Below are 17,579 nucleotides of genomic sequence, written 5' to 3'. Positions count from 1 at the left end.
GTGGCTCACAATTTTAGCAAGCAGATACAAATGGTTGTATCATTATCTCATATTTTTTTCTCATTCTTCAGACAAAGGCCTGGCAGATGGACAACTATGCCATATATTTGTTTTCCATAATGTTCCTCAAACTTCTTAAATAATCATTATTACTGAAATCATGCTAACAGTTAGGTTTTTCTTGGGCTGAAAGGACTAATCCCTTTCATCCACTCCCCCAGTGGGTGTTATCTTATTCTCAACTTTCGATCTCAAAATAAAATAAATAAAATTACCTTATTATTCTGATTTATTACATTTATTATCTTTATTACTGCTAAATGCTAGCAGTATGAATATAAACAGTTATTACCCTCCAGAAAAAAAAAAAAAAAAATCAGATAAATTCAAGTTTTCCAATACTTAAGTATGTACTAAATTAACCTTCTGGAGTAAGAATTTTTACAAGAGGTTTGGACAGAAATTAATTTCAACAAACTCTGATTTTCCTCTCTCTTCCTTGGTATACTAAGTCTAGTTGTCTAAAACATCAGACATTTTGGCTACTAAAATGTTTTGCTTCCTGACTCCTGTCTTTCCTAATGAACTGTGAAGTAATCTGTTCTGCCTATGTTTATGATTTACTAACCATAACTGATAGTGATATTTTATGACATGCATTTGTCTAATTTGGATGCCATTTCCATGTAGCAATTTTACAAAGGTGAACCTTATACTACTGGTAGACCAACAAAAATTTTAATAGTATCAAATCAACTTTTGAAATCAGTTTGAAAAATCAGCATTTAATTAAAAAAACAAAACAAAACCAAAAAACACTAAAAAAACTGCCAAACTTCTCCTCTAACCATATACAAGAATACTCAAGGTTGAATTTTTCTGCTAAAAAAATCTGAACTGTTACATTGCATAAATTTCCAGAGAAGAAAGCCAATATGAAAGAATCAGATGTATATTGGAACTAAGAATGCAGTTGAAATCTCTTGACTCTTGTGCAGTAATCTTAGGTGTAAAGAGCAAGTGAGCTCTCACATTACACATTTTTAATATTATTATTTTTTCTTTACCAGAGCAGCTCATATATAATTAAAAGTGTAATCTGTTAATAAAATCTTTCTTAAATTCTTTCAAATAAATTAATGACTTTTTTCACTCTTGACATGTAAGATATTGAGATAAGATTTGGATACTTTATACTTTTGTTATAATTAGAAGCCTGCTCATCTAGATTTTATTTGTATTCTAAAAGTATTCTGTGTATTCTATACCACAGCTTAATGCATGGAGGAGAGACACAACAGTTCTTTGTCAAACACAGAGTATGAAAGGGACTATAAACATGTGTGTGTGTGTTTGTGTGTGTGTCTGTTTGTGTGTGTGTGTGTGTTTGAACATGCACAAGTGTGGCGTGAGAGAGAAAAAGAGAAAATCCTTCTTTATTGCAGTGAAAAGCAGAAATATCAACTAAGAGTCATGGCAAGCAGGCAACAGCATGCATCAGCTCTTCTAAGTTTACACTTCTTACACAAAACAGATCAGTGCACAGGGAGCATAATAATTCATAGATGGCATTATTTAAAATTTTTAAAATAGGTTGATTGATTAATCAAACAGTATTGCCAACAAAAGGAAAATGTCTTATTTGGATATGACCTATTTATCTTTCTAGCACGTTGAGTTCCCCAGTATTGAGTATGACTCCCAAATATTATGCTAATAGTCTTTTTTGTTGTTGTTTTGAATATATTTTACACAGAATCAACCCAGACCATGGAAGAGAAATTGAATTACTATCTATCCTCACACTGATGACATAGTAAAAAGCTATTACATCTGCCAACAGAAGCCTTTCTCTTATAGTTAAATATATGATGATACAGCACTTAGAAATGTTAGCACTTCCTAGTCTCAGCAGTTTGATCAACATGAAGATAGTATCACCATGCTTCCACAGTGTTATAAAAACCTGCAAATGACCAGCACCTGTAGCAAAATAATTTCTGCACAATAAATATAAATGGCATCTGCTGCTCAGAATACTTTGGCCTTATAGCTGGAATTGGAAAGGCATATTCTAAGCAAAATTGCTGCTGAGATAGCATATTTTAGAGGTTTATGGGAAATTAGAGGTCTATCAATGACATGCATCATCACTTCAAATGAACTGTGGAATCCAATAAAATAAGTGTTCAGATTCCACATACTTGGAAGTGGGCACAAAAAGGTTTAATTTCTCCTGATTTCATGCAATGGCTTTTTCATTCTGATACCAATTTTGGCACTTCTGAAATTGAAAAACTAAGTAAATAGGCTAAACCTTAAAATAGCTTGGTAGGAGGGGAACATGGCTTAGGAGGACTGAGGAATATGCCTGACATATTGCTTGAATAATGAAGTTCTATTTCCATGGTAGAAGTACCGTCACACTTTGTCAAGCTTAGCAAAGATGCAGAATCTATGCAAATGTATAGGAAAGGATGCAGGGCTAAATCAAAGGGCTCTGATCAATGTCCTCTTGTAGGAGTGTTTTAGCAAATTACTGCACCAAAGTGAATGTCCTGCCTAATGCCAGAAGCATTCAGTTTTTTAAGAGAGAACTGCATAGTCTGTCTAGCCAAACCACACAAACCGCATCTTTCCATTAGGAGTTTAAATTATTGCTTCAGAATGCAAACAAAAAATGTTAGAACATATTTCCTTTTCATTACCTCCTACACAGGGGCAGTAAACTTTGCTTCAAAAAAGACAAGGAGAGCTGGAGATAGATGTGACACATCAGCCTAGCAAGATTCACTAGAGGACGTGCATCAAAACCCAAAGCATTTGGTTTTACAAGAGTGGCCGGAACTGATAAGGAGAAAGAAAGGAAATAATTTTTTTAATCTACTTGGCAAAGATGGCAAAAAATGTACACTGTTTTCTGGATGACAAAGACACAGACCAATGTACATCTGAAAAATAGCCCAAACCAAAAGTCTTTTTGGAGTCTGAGAAATTATTGCATTTCACATTCATGAAAGACATTTCCCATGTGAAACCTTCACTCCTTATAGGTAGTGTGTACTCTGGCACCACACCTGAAATGTACATCACATCCCTGCATCTATATTTATGTACTAAGTTTTCAATAATTTAATGTTGCAAAACATTTAAATGATTTGTTAATTTAGGCATTCATCATGTAATTTTCCCTAATAATGATGTAATTCTGATGCTACTGAACTATAAAGAAATTCTATGTAATTCATAAACACCTTTTTCTTTTCTATTAAGTTAGTCCGGCTGCAAGCCAGTTATAATTTCTAGATTACTTATTTTCCTCATAAAAAAAGAACGTAATTAATTTCTTATTTTATCATCCTTGCAGAGAAATATGCAGACTGAACAGTTTTGCCAAAGAAATATTACAAAAGAAGCTTCAGAATAAATCCTGACTCTATTGAAGTGAAATGCATAATATAAATATGGTCCTTAACTTTTGGCAAATATATTTGTCATCTGAATCTAGCAGATAACCTTATAAATCTCTTCAAACAGTAAGCTTTTCATGAATGTTTTGCACTTTGACAAGAAAAAGGACTAGCACATTTTGTCAAAATAATTGCAACCAGCAGAATATTTATTGATAACACTAGAACATCATAATTATATGATATTATCTAGAAACTACCCTTTTACAGAAGATTGAGAGGATATTATTGCAATTGATGTGAAAGATTCTGGTATAAGCAATGTATAAAAATACACTAGAATGATTAAAGTATGTGGTTCAATACTCACAGAGATGAAATGAAGAATAAACAGAAATTCACAACAGAACTAATTAATTCAGTGCACTAAGAAAAATGCATAATTTCAGACATCAGAAACTCTTGAAAAAAAAAAAAACAACAGTTTTTCAGTACAATTAACTAATGAAAAACTTGGTTTTGCATTGAGTGGCCTTTATGATGGTTGTTCTCCAAAAGCCCTCGAGATCAACATACCTTTTGGTCTAATAGAAACTTTAATTCTTTAGCTTTGGAGTACCATATGATTTTTACATGCATTTATACGTTTTATGAAAGCCACACATTTGTTTCACAATTCTTTAAAAGTGGTTGTTTTTTTAAGGTCAACTGACTGAAATTAAACAACCTTTGGAATAATTTTAACGCAGAAAGTTTTGACAAACTATAAATGGAGAGAAGATATTGTCTGGGGAATAATTAAATTAGAAAAAACTTATTTTGTGGCAAGAAATGTATTTAGTACTAGAAATGAAATCCAGCCTGCTGCCTCATCTCTCAGACATTCAGAGGTCTGGGTCAGCATAAGAATTCTCATGTGAGTATTCTTTTTACTCCCTCAATGGCTAGACTAAATCTTCTTCAGAAGTATTAGGAAAATAATTTATTTGACATTTTGGAAAATGTAGGAAAAAATGACAGTTCACTATCAACTATCACTATCAAGAATAGCAAATAATATCACTATTAGAGTACTCAGGGGAATAAAGAAGCAGAAACTAAAGACATTGCATTGTCACACTTTTGACCATGAAAGTTGATTCAGGGCAATCAATTCCATCCTGATAGATTGTTTCAGTAACCTCAACTGTCTCTGTTCTCACCAAAACTAGCCATCCTTATCAAACTCTGGCTGTAGAGAAGAGCTAATATGAAAATGAGTATATCTTATGAAACCAAAAACTTCTGACAAACTTATTTTCCCTGTATTTCTCCACAGATATTCATAAAACAGCACAGTAAAATTGGTCAGTTTTAAGGATAGAAACTGGCTGCATTTCTGGGAGAGGATCTTTGTCACAATGTTAAATGAAATGTGCCATTCTAAGACTCTTGCTTAGGATGATTGCAGAAAAGGTTTCAGATAGCATAAATTGCAACAATTCTGTGAATAAGTAATCTGTTGATATAATATTCTTTTATCTTTTAACCCTTAAAACACAATTATAACAAGTAAAATGAATTCTTTATATTGACTGTTAAGATTCAGTACAAACATTTAATATTTCAAACATATATCTGCAGCACCAAATGCAGCACTTCAAATGTTATAAACCCATATGTTTATGGGTACTCATGCTTTCTGAATTAATTTTGTCTGCATCAGATTATGTAAAAACTTTAGTAGGTATCTTTATTTAGAAGATTTTTCTTTTTATTAGAATTGCTTTATTACCCATCTCTTTTCTAAATAGTTAAGAAAGCAATTTCAATTTAATTTACATTTTCAGTGAATGAATTATATCTTCTGTGTAGAAAGCATGATGTGTGAGAGTGAAAAGGAATTCTATTTAAAAACCCTAATATTATGCGGAAGCGTATGCAGTTATCATTTTCCTGAAATTTACAGGCTCAATTCTCAAATATGATTTTTTGTTTACACTTTTCTTATTGGAAAAACTTACCATTCCTTAATGTTTAAGGACAATTGCATCTAATTTGTTGTTTTACTAAATATATATATATAAATATATGTTTTTATTATTTGAGACCTTGTTAAATATTTCCTTCTCTGTGAGCATGCTTTGTAAGTGCTTCCTTCACTGAACAGAAATATACACTCAATACACAGAATTCCACACAAGGTTTTAACAGTATCTGACAATATGGCATTCATGTTTCATCATTTCATCATTACTACTGAAAATATTTTGCTTAATACATAAAATGATGCAAGTCACAGCCAGTCAGTGGGCACAGATAATTTCCTCTTTAACTCCCAAGAGCTGAGATCTGAATTTACAAGAGCAAGGAAGGACAGCTGTTGGAGTCAGTCCAGAGAGGAGCCACCAGGATGATTAGAGGGATGGAGCACCTCTCCCATTAGGAAAGGCTGAGAGAGTCGGCTTTTCTCAATCTGGAAAAGAGGTGGTTTTGGGGTGACCTATTTACTGCCTTCCAGTACCTGAAGGGAGTTCCAAGAACACTTTTTACAATAGCATGTAGTTACAGGACAAGAATAAATGGTTTTAAACTGAGGGCATGTTTAGATTAGATATTATAAAGTAATTCTTTACTGTGAGGGTTGTGAGACACTGGCACAGGTTGCTCAGAAAAGTTGTGGCTGCCCTATTCCCAGAAGTGTTCAAAGCCAGGCTGGATTAGGCTTGGAGAAAAATAGCCCAGGGGAAGGTGTCTTGCCCATGTCAGGGTTGGAACTAGATGAACTTGGAGGTCCCTTCCAACACAAGCTTTTCTAGGAGTCTCTTATTTTAAGTATTTTCCTTGAGTGTTTTCTCTTTCCTGAAATAAGACAAGTTATTGTTATATTCCTGAAATAGGAACTTGAAAGTCAATGTGATTTACTCAAACAAAACTTTCCCTTAAGTTCAAAGCACAACTGGATTTTTGACCACCATTCAAAAATGCTAGAGCATAAACAGTTCATAGGAACTTTCAGTGTCATAAAATATATTTCAGCTCCTTCTGATTTTACTAGCCCTTACTATAAAGACTTTTGACCTTCAATTTAAAGCAGTTTGTAGGTTTTAAACCAGCAGACATCCTATTTTAAACATTAGAGCATTGAAACAAGTGCAACTTTTGTCCTTTGTGGACAAACCAAGAAAAGTAAATAATAAAACACAACTGAAAACCTCCACCAATAAAAACACAATGAGTCACCTGTGAGTCATTTCAGTCTGTGGATATCCAATATTCAGATTTTGCATTATGGCATTATGTAACCCAAATTGCTAACTGGGCAATTTGGGTTACATAATGCAAAATCTGAACATTGGATATTGAGGATTCAGAGGACTAGAGCTTCGAAACAGATATTAACAAAAATGGAGGCTATTGCTATGAAAGACTTTAAAAAAAAAGAACATGAAAAAAATGAACAATTCCTTTATCATCTCATCAGCAAGACATTAGAGAAATGAATCCTGTTATTGAATGCATTCTTTACAGAATCTTTGGGATCTGAAAATATAGGTACAAGCCCTCATTAAGTAATAGATTTACTATGTTGTGTACTCTTTAAATTTTCTGTGCTCAAGGAATTGGCTGGTTTAGGAGATTTTCAGTAACATTTTCGATTTGCAATGAACAGATAACTACAGAATGCTCACTTCTAACTTTAAAATAAGACTGACATATGGATGCCAATTGGCACACCTCCTCATTTGATGCAAGTCAAACTTTTCCAAAAATGGGATAAGACAGCAGAAAGCAAGACTAGTATAGTTTGTTAAAGGTTGTAAAAGAATTCCTCAGCTCAAATCACAGCAATATTATTTTGCACTAGTTTTTTGACTCAAAATGCTGCAATGACTAAAATGAAGATAAAAGCAAAAATGAGCAAAAAGCTGATTCACATCAAAACCCTGATGATAGCACACTTAATAGTCAGTAGCTACAAACATAAGAGTTCTGAGTGGTAATTGAACAATGTATTTTAAACCAGATTAAATACTTAATTTTTTAACTTTTCTACCACATTTGTTTACTTTATGTTGCTTTAAAATAAAAATAGTAATCAAACAAAATGCTTCTAAAACATTAACATTCAAACATCCAGGAATGTTTGTAGGGGCCTGTCAGTTTTATATAAAACAATCTTTTTTTAAAAAAAAAGAATACAGACTGAAATGATAAAAGTCCCCAGAACCAAAAATTCTCCAAACACTTAAAATAATTTGCTTTATACATAAAAATTAAATTTTTAACAAAAAGAATGCAAATAAAAGTATTGCAGGAGGCCTGTTGAAATCTGTATAATGTACTCTGATAGTCATAAATTCAGGTTAAAGATTAAAAATTATGAACAGGCAGAAAAAAGCTCCAAGGTCAGTAGTGTATGACTGATTGAATGCAAGATTTACCTTTGTGAAATAGGGGATTAAGCCCTAAAATGCAAAACAAACCAACTTCAAATATTAAAATGCAGAAAAACATGTTTTTATATAAAATAACACTTTACTAACTCTCGCATCTGTAGAAAGCATACTAACTTGAAATCTATGGTGTTTTATGATTAAAACCAAATGAACAGAGACTGTGACCACATATAAGCAAGTTAATAAACAATACTAATGTTTTAGAAAATATGTATTTTTCTGCTGCACGAATAATTTCCTATCATCCTGAAGGAGAAAAGATCGTGTTGGCCAGTCAAAGCTCTCCAGATCATCAGAAAAGTCATCAAGAGTACTTAAAAAGGAGACTGCATGTTAATTCAACTGAGGCACTCTTTATATAATTCAGTTCCATATTGCAAAAATTCTCCGTACAGAACAAACACCTTAGACCTGACATGACTCCTAAGGCAGCCTGGGCTTTTTTTGTGCTGTTCCACGATCGTTCCCGTTGCAACCATTTGGTATCGATTGTCATAGATAATTTCTCATCCTTAAGTAGGTTCATTTTCATTCCTGGTACATTAAGTACTGTTTCAAGCTCAAGCTGAATTGCTGTTTAATAAGACAAATAATCATAAGATGTAATTACCTTACATTTAAGCTGATTTGTAGCTGTTGCAGTGAGGCAGCAAGATTATCAGGAATATTACATACATATTTCTATTACTTTGCATTCTATCTTAGAGAACAAATGGTTTTAAGTTGTCTAAACTTGGACTAATAGACAGAAAATTGCAAATTTTCTCACATAGTCTAAATTTAAATATCTCATTTTCCTCAGGAAACCTATCTAGTATTTCTTTTTCAATTCTCTATTCTGTTTATTATTATCTACTTACTAATAATATCTATTAACCTTGAGTGTCTCTCTAGAGCAGGTTACTCTGCCCCTATTAAGCATCAATTTCACCTACATAATTTTTGACAAGAATTTTTCTAATCTTTTGTTATCACTGTCATTGGTAATAGAAACTTTGCAATTTCATTATTTCATTATTTTACCTAATCTGCAATTAGATATTGTTCCCTATCACCATCAGACTATCTGCGTCTTTATCTCTGGAACCTGAGCTGCAAATCTCATCTCATCCACTCTGCATACTGAAAAAAGATGGTGGTAAGTTTCCTGCTTCTTATATTTGAGAAGGTTTCTATATGGAAAAAATGGTGGCTATATGTCTATTATAGCTTTTTATGGTTTAGGAGGTTTTTATATTCCATATGAATTCTATATTCTTCAAGGTAGACAGTCTTAAGTAGGTCAATCTGTTTTCACAAATAAATTCACTACCTCTGATTGTTCTCATTGTCAGTAGCTGCATATATTTCTAAATCCGTTACACATAAAGTGTTAGGTATTTTTTTCAACTGAGAGCTACTATTGTACAGCTTACTTAAAAAAAATATTTTGTTTTCTGTATGTTTGCCCTGTCCAAAACCTTCTGGTTGTACATGTAAGCATATTCCTGTCTGGGCAGCAACATGGCTTTTGCATTTCATTTTTACCTTGTGATCTCATGAGCTCTTTCTTGGCATCTCTTATGAGTGCAGTTTGTTCTTATGTAAGATAGTATTTTCAGGTTATACATGTTGGTTTACATATTTTTCTCCCCTATATGATTGGTACAGTTCGTTGTAATACTTTCAAAATCTGAACCTTCCCGTATGCTTCATTCTCAGTGAGGTAGCTGTGATTTGTAATTTAATATGAAGCTCTCTATTCCATCACTCATTGGGTTTGCATGGCCAAGCTTTGGTAGCTACAGTGAACGGTTTCTGTGAGAAGCTGGCAGAAGGTTCCTCTGTGTCCATCAGAGCCAATCCCTGGATGTACAGCTGGTTGAGGTTGGCCTAATTAGAAATGGCAGTAAAGCTTCTGTGATAACAGATTTAAGAAGCAAAGTTATTGCAGAGATATAATTGTGGCCAGAGAAGATTAGTGTGAGAATATGTGAGAGGAATTACAATGAAGACACTAAGGTCAGTGGAGGAGTTGGAGGAGATGATCCAGGCACCAGAACTGAGATTGAGATGTCCATGCTGGAGCAGCTTTTCCTTGGGCTGCACCCTGTGGAAGAGTGACCTACACTGCAATCGTTTGGGGATGGACTTGCATTGGAGTTCATGGACTTCACTGTCTCTCATGGGAGGGGCCCCATCCTGGAGCAGGAGAAGGAGTACTCTCCAGGAGCAGCAGGAGAAAACCTCAGGTGATGAACTGACCATAACCCCCATTTCCTGTGTCCTTGCACCGCTGGGAGAGAAGATAAAGCTGGGAAGGAGGGAGGGGTTTTTTTAGACATTTTTAAAGGTCTTATTTTACTTCTAATTGTCCTGCTCTGATATTGTAGTAATAAATTCAGTCAATATCTCTAATTGAGCCTGTTTTTCCCATGATGGTATTTGATGAGTGGTCTCTCCCAGTCCCACTCATGAACCCTTCACTATGTTTTCGCTCCCCTGTCCACCTGCTGTGGAGAGTGAGGGAACAGCTTTGGTGGGTGCCTGACATCCAGCCAGGGACAACCCACTATGCATCATTAGATTCTTACTGAAAGTAGCAACTAGAAATAAGCCTAGAATAAACATTTTAGAGTTTTAAAATATAACGTCAGTGCACTCTTCCTCCTAATTAATAACTGCTGGAAGGTATTCTTAAAATGTAGTTTTCTAGCTATTTTTACATTTGCCACCTAGTCCTATCCAGATATATTTTATATTCATTTAGAAAGTCCAGGCCAAAGAAGAAAATCAAAAGCAGTACTATATACTCCCTCTTTATTCACTTAACCATGCTGTATAAAGAGTATAAAATCCACAGTTAGATTTGTATGACAGAACTTATTCTTACTGATCGCACTGGCATCCATTCATCATCTCCTTACTGTCAGGGGCTTAAAATAATGTGGGTACTTATTCCAGCATATTTTCTTGTCACAAAGATTCATTTTTTCTAATTTCATTCTTCATACAATGTTGCCTTTATTTCAGAGATTTTACAGCTGGTGTAAAATAAGTCTAGGGGGTTCTTTACTTTAAATATATTGACAAATAAAAGATTACTTAATACTCAGTCTGTTGGGCCATTTGGAAATTGAGGCTTTCAAGAATCTAAATTGTGAGAGACTTAGGCAGAAGGTTATTTTTTTTTTTCATACTGAAATCTCATTAAAAAGTATGAAAGTAAAGATTAATGTTCAATTCTCAGTGGGAAACAGAGTAAGCAGTGGCATCCCCCAGAGCTGAAAATGCCTAGCAGGTTCAAATAGTAATAAAAAAAAAGTAATGGACAGTATCTCCAGCAATAGATACTAAAAATGTATGTTTAGACACGTATGGTTTAATACCTGTAAAGCAGTGACTATAGATGCTGAAACAGAAAAGGATTACAGAAAATACCTACTACATAGGACTACAAGGTACTCCACAAAATGAACAGGCTCCTGTGCTTTTCCCAGACACTACTTTCTGTTGCCATCAATAGAGACAGGATCTGAATCAGCAAAAAAATTCCATATTTTTAGGATAGAATTTTTTCATACATAATTGTAAAAGAAGTCCCCAGCAACAAAATAAATCCTAGTAACAAGATGATGGTCTCATTGTGACTCAGGAGCAATCTTGGGGCCAAGATCAAACATTGAAGATATTTGCTCCATACTCAGAAGTCAAAAGGGAAAACAAACATTGGGTAATAGAAACTGTGTGAAGAAAACAACCAAGAACATCACAAAGCTATCATAGAAGCCCATAGTATTCCCATGCCTAAGATTCATTCTGTGATTGAATTCTTTACTCAAAAAAATATGTTATATTTGGATAATGGTCCAAAGGAAATCAGCAAAGATGTTATGAAAAATCTTTTGTGTGTACCATGACTAAGCAATTAGGACTATTTAGTCTGATAAAGGGAAGGCTGAGAGAATGTTATGTAAAAGTATTAAGGTCACAAAAAGGCATATAAAAATACTAGCCAGAAGTTATGAAATATAACCAGCTGGAGCAAGGAAAAAAAGGAATGTTTTTTCCAGGCAGTGTGCATATGCTTTTCACAGTATTTTGTGGGTCTGAGTTTATATGGGGCAGTAGTGCAGAGAATTGAGAGCAGAGACTGGAGATAAATGTGATTTCTGTGCCAAAAGTGATTGCTGGCTGAAAAAGCTTTGGGAAAAATATCCCAGTCCTTCTCTAGGCACAGCCTTTGGTCAGTGTCAGGGGCAATGCACTGAAGAATATTTCATGACCCAGTGTGTATGGTCTTTTGTCCCTCCAATACAATTGTGAACCACTGCTAGAAAGTGAAGATAAGGACATGCATGTTTTAGAAGAAATGCAAAGTCATTTAGAGGATTATTAGATTTTGCCAAACATTGGATTTAGGATTTTATTTTAACTTACTAAATAAGAACTCTCTACAGTTATTGACTCAAAGGAGAAAAAGATTTCTATTGCATGCAAATAAAAATCTGTAAAAAATCAAAATCAACCAACTAACTGAAGTTCTAGCAATGACCTTCTTTTCCTCAATAGCCTTTGGTGCTATTAATATTAACATAATGTCCCATAATACTGTCACAACAATTGAAAATCTCTCCATGATTAAATATCAGTGTTATTAAGAACTCATGAGACTGTTGCACCATGGAAATCCTAAATTTCAATATATCCTATGTTCTTGACATACTGCTGGAGAAAAGAACCTTCTGGAGTAACAAACAAACAAATAAGAAGTTTATTTTTTTACTGTATATATGCTTTTCAGTACATCTATACAATGTTTTTTCCCTGATTTCTAAATGTCTAGCAAGGCTTCAGACGTGCCTGAAAGGCAGCTGGCATGTGTGCAAGCTAGACAAAGTGGGAGGTAATAGAGATTGGCAGAGGGAATTGTCTGAGGTTTTCGATAAATCTGCAAGAGCTGTCTCAATTAAGGGAGATTTTTAGCTTCTTAGCAGAATGGTTAACTACTGGAGGTCCTAAGTAGATCAAATACTGTTACTGGCCTTTCAGACTATACCATGGAAAGGAGCATTTTTTCAGCTATTGCAGACCACTTGATTAAAGTCTACCATCCTGGATGAAAATCCTCACACAGGAATACTCTGGGTAAGTGAGGAGTATCCAGAAATTACATTTATGCAGGAGGAATTAAAATGAAACAAAATCTTGATAATTTTTTGTTTCTAAAAAACTGTCTGGATGGTGAACTTCATCTCAATACCTAGTTTCATACAAATTCATATAGCACTTCCTCCAAGTAGAGTCTGGACATCTGTGTGTCAGCTATGTGTGAGGTTAGCAGGCATCACCCACTTGGAGATCTGTATCTCAACAGGAATCTGACTTAGAGTCCTGAAGAGTGTATAGTTTCTAAAAATACCTCCCAAATCAAGGTAGATTAAATAGTATCTTTTACAGAACTAAAAATTGATACCTCTGGAGTTCAAAGGTTTAGATATCCAACTGTGATTCATGAGAACTATTTCAAGTGTGTTTTTCCAAATATTGTTCCAGGAAGCATAGTAGGTTTCTGTGTTTTACACTTTTAGCACTCTAGTGGTACCCTCTCCAGTTCTATTGTTACATGCCTGGTAAGAGACAGAAAAGTACTCTAACAAAGAATGGAAGTTTAACTTTTTTTTTTTTTTTTTTTTCTTCTCACAACGTTTTCTGGTGGAAAAAAAATCCTGAACTGTTGAATTTGATGCTAATATGTATTAAACTTCCAAAAAACATTATGCATAAAGAACAGTAGAGTCTCCACATTTTGACCTATACTGCAGAATTTTTGCTTAATGAGATGCACTATGCTCTACCTAAGGATGTAGGTAATCAGTGGCTCAGTTCAAGAACACACAAAGTGCACAGAACATCTTTGGCCATGCTAGACTCTGAGGTAGAAGCAGAACCTCTCTTTCAGAGTAGCATTTGCTTCAAGTACTCTTCCCATTCTGCCTCCATCCACTCAGTCTTGTAGGGAAATCACAGAAAACCTGGGCTTCTTTGAGTCTCCTATCCTTGGGATAGGAAAAGTTATGGATGAGAAATATTAGCAAGTCCTTTTAATATAGTTCTTACCAGAAAACATCAATGACATAATTTATTCTGTTTAATAGAACTAGAATGGCCTTTAAAAACACAATTTTCTGATTATTTTTAAATTCAATTAAGAAAAAAATTCAAAGTTTTTCCATTAGGCACTCTGTTATATATCCTGTTTGATGCAAACATATAAGGAATCCTTTTACATTTCTCATTAATAGACTTATTTTCAGCATGCTTATGTTCTCTGCTGTTCATATCCAATTTTACCACTTATTACAAATAAGAAAAAAAATACATATTTCAGGCTTACTAAAGCTAAATATTTGCACAAAAGAAGGTAGAAAGTATTTAGAAGTTCAATGATTCTATTGAGATAACACTAAGTGTCACAAATATGCAGTGTTTCTGACAAAACCAGGAAATACTGATCAGCAAAAATGCACTTTGGACAGTATCCTGCATGCAAAATTTTCAGCCTTAAACCCATGGTAACTTGCGTCTACCATTCTTATTCTTTTTTTTTTTTAGCTGACTGACCCTTAAACTCTTTTAAAAATGGAGTTTAAAACCAGGTTTTATTTGACTTATTAAATATTATATAGTAACCATACATTAAAGTATATTAATATATATCATAAATTGCAGCACCTTAAAAATAGGAATTCTCTTTCATTTCTATTTCTTTTCAAATTTCTGAGATGTCATTCCTGTCAGTTAAGACTAACCATCTTGTTAGAAATCAGTCGGGACAAAGAGTAAGATGCCCTGTGCTAACCTTTTTACCTAATTACATTCTTTCTGCCACTCTCACTTTTGAGTAATTCACCTTGGCCTTTGAGGGACTACAAGGCAAGGAGTTTCATGTCTTAAATTTTCAATCTCTTTCTGTGATTAAGAGCTGAGAACACAGTTTTGACAACACAGTTTTCACATACCTGTTTTCCTCTCACTATCAAAGCTCCATTTCTACAAGTTAAGATAAATGTGTCTCTACACACATAATTTCAAGACTAATTCCTTAATAATCAAAAAGAAAAATGAAGTACAGTTTAGTTATTTTGGTAATATCCTAAGGCCCTTGTGTCCAAGTTTTCTCAAAAACTGTGCAGCCTCTGAATAACATTCCAGCAGAATTTACAGAGAAACCTCACACCAGTTGTATAGGCACAGTTCAGACACACGCATTCCTGTTCCAAAGAATTTAATTGCAAGCAAGGAAATTGAACAGCAAAAAGACTGATGGAGACAAATATATTAATCTCAAACAACTCTTGAAGACAAGACAAAAAGTAGGCTTTATTACTAAGGAGTAATAACTTCCTTAGGAAGCTAATAAAGACAATTTACTTTTGTCCTGTGGAAGCAGCTATCAATACACATTTCTCCTTTCTGAAACCTTTCTTTTTCCCACTTGTAAATGACAGAGCCATGTACACACTGAGATGGTCTTATAACAGTTGGTCATCCACTTGAATGAGAACAGGCTAACACTAGCTGCCTAGAAGGAGCAGCAAGAAACTTCTTGTAAAAGCCAACTGTGCATCCTGTGCACTCAGCCACAGTTGGTGTTTACCAGTAACAATTTCCTTTCAGTTACATGCAGAGCTTTGGTGAACCTACGTTATTTCCACACCATTAACTTCAAAACATTTTTTTCTTCCCACTGTCACTCACCATGATCTCCTCTGTGTTTTTCTGTCAAATCCAATAGCTTCTCCAGCAGTCTCGCTCTATCGCAGAGCAAATCCAGACCTTGTTTCTTCTAAACAGCTTTTCTCTCATTTGCATCTTTTTTTCTGAGTAGCTGGGGCAATACCTTGAAAATGCCTTATCATCATTATTCTATGTTTATCCAAAAGGTATGAAGTGTCCCATAATCCCAGGTATGGCAGGCAGAGGCAATTTAACTGGTTACTTAAAGGAGCAAGACACAATGCTTCACTTGCCCAGGCAGCAGTATTTTTGTGCTAAACACCAAGCAGTTCACAGTTGGCAGTGCTCTGAAGCATGGGACTTTATCTTCTGTAAATAAGATTAGCAAATGAAAATATGTATTCTAGTTTCACAGAGCAGGATTATCAGCAAACCAGTACATTTCTGTAATGTTCCTTTTAGTTCTATTTTCTGGTGAGCACTAACACAGCTTTTGCTAATCTCTTCTGTGAAAAAATGCACATATTCGAACATGTTCTACATGTTAGATTGCAGGTTTAGACTCTCAATTTTAGATCATCTCTTTGGTAAGACTATTGCAAATCTCTGAGTCATAAATTTTCCAATTAGAGAAGGAAAAGGTTGTGTTGTAGTCACTACAAATAACAGAGCAACTTAATGCAGAAAATATATAGCCACTACATTATTTCCAATACTATGTCCTTTCAGTTTTAAGGTATCCATTTAAAAAGAAAAGAAAATGCTGCTGCATAAGTTTTCCTTTGTGACACTCCTAAAAGCAGGTTTTGATAGTTAACAATTTTTGATTAGTCTCTGAAAATGGTAAATCATCTGCTCACAATTAATTCAGTGCTGGTTCAGGGACACTGTCATTGGAAGATTCATGGTATGTCTCTGAAACAGGCTGTGCTGGTTTTGGCTGGGGTACAGCTATTTCTTTTTCCACTGTGGCTAGTATGTGTTTTGGATTTGTCATGAACACAAAGTTGATAATATAGAGTTGGTTTTGTTGTTGCTGAGCAGGTCTTACACAAAATCAAGTCTTCTGCTTTTATGCTGCCATGATGGTGAGAAAGCTGGGGTTCTATGTGAGGTTAAGAGGAGACACAGATAGGACAGGTGACCCAGACCAAATGGATATATCCAGACTATATGGCATCATGGTCAATACATAAAGCAAATGAAAGGAAGAACAAGGATGATGAATTTATGAAGTAATGGTGTTTTTCCTCCCAAGTTATTGTTACACGTGGTAGCGCCCTGCTGTGCTGGCGATGGCTGAACACCTGCCTGCCCATGGGAAGCTGTGAATTAATTCCTTGTTTTATTTTTGTCCTGGTTTGACAAGGAAGTGAGTTTTCTCAGGAAGTTGGGGTCAAACCAATCAGTGGTCAGATTTGAATATTGACACCTGGTGTGACCACTGAAGACATTGGACACACCTCTGAGAACACAGGGGTTAAAAGTAGAGATCTCCCAGTGGGAACTCTCTCTTTTGGTTCCAGTCAGTCAAGTGCCCTGCCTGTGGGCTAGGTAGGGAAGGGGAAGCCATGAGGCCCAGGAGAGGCAGGCCAGGGGGTGAAGGGACTGGAACCTGCAGGACACAAGGGTGGAGAAAACCTGAGGTGTCTTTGTTCCCCTCAACAAGAGGGAAAGACAGAGAGACAGAGAGCCTGAAGGCACCTGGAAATTTGATACATGTGCTGGCAGTAAGCCATAGAGGAGAGAGAAAGAGTGGTGGTGGGGGGGGGGTAAGGTGATTCCAGCTGTCCTAGGAGCCTGAGACTTTTAACCCCTTCTTGGACAAAGAAAGCTTTGTGAAACATTAATCCTTCTTGATCTGAAAGAGAAGAGAGATGGCCTAGGACCTGAGATGTTGGAAGAAGAAATCCTAGGTGGGAGGAGATGATGAAGTGGCCTTGGCTGGACTTTTCTTGTACAGCCACAGACTGATCCAATTTCTCCTGTCAACACAGACTGCATTCTTAGA

At 35.1% G+C, this 17,579-nt stretch overlaps 1 protein-coding gene across 15 annotated transcripts in view; it reads right to left on the bottom strand.

The window, feature by feature from the left end:
- CNTN5 (contactin 5) overlaps positions 1–17,579 on the bottom strand; it is a 592,916-nt gene that overhangs the window by 343,148 nt on the left and 232,189 nt on the right. The window contains exon 1 of one of the 15 annotated variants that reach the window (XM_041719782.2): positions 15,590–17,240. The exons of the other annotated variants lie outside the window; for them this stretch is intronic. The gene's annotated coding sequence lies outside the window, so the exon portion shown is untranslated. Of the gene's footprint in view, positions 1–15,589; positions 17,241–17,579 lie in introns of those variants that run through there. 15 annotated transcript variants of the gene reach the window in all.

Source organism: Taeniopygia guttata, chromosome 1, assembly GCF_048771995.1.
Source record: "Taeniopygia guttata chromosome 1, bTaeGut7.mat, whole genome shotgun sequence".
Classification (NCBI taxonomy): Eukaryota; Metazoa; Chordata; class Aves; order Passeriformes; family Estrildidae; genus Taeniopygia; species Taeniopygia guttata.
Note: the sequence above shows the minus strand (reverse complement) of the source record. Positions and strands in the feature narration are given on the sequence as shown.